The following is a 2057-nucleotide window of genomic DNA, read 5'->3' as shown; positions in this document are numbered from 1 at the left end:
CATGGGGTGGGTTTGGCTTCACCCTGGTCCCTGGGTGCTGGACCCTGCACTCCTCAGCGCCGCGCCACCCCTGTGTGCTGGTGACACCCATGGTGGGGCATGGGACCCCCCCCTCTGCACTGTGCCTGCCCCCAGGGCCAGGGGCTGGGCCCGGGCGCGCGTGCCCTGCTGTGCACCCCTCCATATATGCAAGAGGCCCTCCGGCCTTGCACAGCCACGGGCCTGATTGGTGCCCACACGCCCCCTCTTGCCCCCCAGATCTGGGCCTGGAACTGCTGGCTGGGGGGGGCAGGGGTCACGGGGTCACTGCTGCTTCGTGCTGCCAGACAGACGGATGCGGGGGCGCGGACGGATGTGCCCCCCCCGCCTATCCCCCCTGCCCCCCCAGCCTCATTTGACTTGCTAAGGGCTGTGCCCAGCTGTCGCGCCAGGCCCGGCTGTCACGTGCGTCCCCCAGGCGACGCGGGCACCTGTCACAGCTGTCAGCTCGCGGCAGGCGGGAGGGGGGGTCATGTCACTGAGGTGCCTGCTCCCCCCCCGCCACAGTGCCGGGGGGGCTCCAGTCCCCGCTTGCTGCTGCAGTGGAGGCCGGCGCAGAGCACAGGGCCCGAATCCAGCCTGTGCCTCAGTTTCTCCAGGACACCCCCACCCCATTTAGGCCCTTAGGAAGCTCCTACCTAAAAAATGCACCCAGAGATTCCCCCCCCACCCAAAACCAGCCCCCAGGGGAGACAGTCCTGCAGCCTTGTCCTGTCCCAGAGAGGCCATAGCACCCCCGGGGCATGGGGTCAAGATTAGGGCAGCCAGGGGTCACCCCCCCGCCGGGGTCCTTGGGGCTGGGACGGGGGAATTGAACCCAGGAGTCGGGCCGGTGGTACCAGCGGTGTCCCGGAGCGCCGGCTCTGGGGGTGCCCGGGGCGGGGCGGGGGGGCTTCTTTCCCCCAGGCACCCTCACCTCAAGGGGCACAGCCCCCCCCGCTCACCTGTGACCCCGGGCCCGCGCTGTCCTTCGCGACTCCCAGCATGCCCCGCTCCGGCTGGGCTCGGGGACTGGCTCCACCTGGCCGCACAGGTCCCACCTGGCCCAGGTGAGACCAAGCCCCGCCCTCTTAAAGGGCCACCGCCTACCCGTCCCCCCCCAGGACACACACGGAGCACAGCCAGGCTTCTTGACAGGGAAGGGGTGGGGGGTGCACCCCTGCGCTACCGTAATTCACCTAATGCATCGCAGCAAGAACTTCCCTCCTGCCCCAGCCCCAGGCCGGGGAAACGGGCGTGCGGCCCCCCCGCCGGCCCGGGACGCAGCCCGGGAGCCCGAGCCTGCGGCAGCCAGGACTCGCTGCCACCCCGCTATGCAAATCAGCCGTAATTAGGCTGCCCCCCCCGCCGAGACCGGGGCCGGAGCCGGTGGCGGGCGCTGTCCAGGGTGCTGCAGCGGGCGGGGCTGGCACCGGCGCCCGTCCGTCCCCGGGCCTAGCGCCCCCCCGCCCTGCGGGGCCCCTCACGGCCGATCCCCCGCCCCCGGTCTTCCAACGCCCCGCCCGCTGCAGGGGGGCTCTCTGGCCCGGGGGGGTCCCCACCGCGGGGGTCTTTATCTCCCGCGCGGCGCTTATCGGCGACGGCAGCCTCGTCCCAGGGAATTTATGCACAAAAACTCCCGCGGGGGCCGATAGCGTATGCAAATATATGCAAATGTCCACGCTTGCTGGGGCAGCCGCCACCCCCCCGCTTAGGGAGAGGGACCCCCCTCTCGCGGCAGCGTGGGCGAAGGCAGCGGGGGGGCTGGGCCTCCCCCCTCCCCCGCGGCTTGTAGCTGTCACCGGGCCCGTCACAGCAAACAGCCCGAGGCGGCTCCTGCTCCCTCCCTCGTTAACGGCCCTAACGAGCCGCCTGGGCCCGGGCCCGCCCGGACCCGCCTGGTCATTAGCGCGGCCCCGGGGCGGGAGGGAGTGACCCTGCGGCCCCCCCGCAGCCCCCGCGCGGCCGGACCCTGGGGCCTTTCCTGCGGCGGGCTCCGCTCCGCCTTCCCGGGCCGGGGGGAGCCGGGCTGCGGTCGG

The sequence above is a fragment of the Crocodylus porosus genome, unplaced genomic scaffold (assembly GCF_001723895.1).
Source record: "Crocodylus porosus isolate Cpor-Errol unplaced genomic scaffold, CroPor_comp1, whole genome shotgun sequence".
NCBI lineage: Eukaryota > Metazoa > Chordata > Crocodylia > Crocodylidae > Crocodylus > Crocodylus porosus.
The sequence above is the reverse complement of the archived record's forward strand: the minus strand, read 5'-3'. Positions refer to the sequence as shown.